Source organism: Nematolebias whitei, chromosome 19 (assembly GCF_014905685.2).
Source record: "Nematolebias whitei isolate Nwh7 chromosome 19, NemWhi1, whole genome shotgun sequence".
Taxonomy (NCBI): Eukaryota; Metazoa; Chordata; class Actinopteri; order Cyprinodontiformes; family Rivulidae; genus Nematolebias; species Nematolebias whitei.
In genome coordinates this window covers 39,610,041-39,610,357 of record NC_056516.1, presented here as the reverse complement: position 1 = coordinate 39,610,357, position 317 = coordinate 39,610,041, and the positions used below count along the sequence as shown (strand labels likewise).

At 28.7% G+C, this 317-nt stretch overlaps 1 protein-coding gene across 1 annotated transcript in view; it reads right to left on the bottom strand.

Annotated features, from left to right (window-relative positions):
* The window catches only part of pkhd1l1.1 (PKHD1 like 1, tandem duplicate 1), a 48,890-nt gene that overhangs the window by 38,280 nt on the left and 10,293 nt on the right, over positions 1-317 (bottom strand). The window lies entirely within an intron of this gene.

Genomic DNA, 317 nt, shown 5'->3' with positions numbered 1-317 from the left:
CATAAAGACGTGAATTTCATAAAGACGTGATTTTCATAAAGACGTGATTTTCATAAAGACGTGAATTTCATAAAGATGTGAATTTCAAAAAGACGTGACTTTCATAAAGACGTGAATTTCATAAAGACGTGATTTTCATAAAGACGTGAATTTCATAAAGATGTGAATTTCAAAAAGACGTGACTTTCATAAAGACGTGAATTTCATAAAGACGTGAATTTCATAAATTTGTGAATTTCATAAATACGTGAATTTCATAAATGACGTGAATTTCATAAAGACGTGAATTTCATAAAGACGTGATTTTCATAAAGACG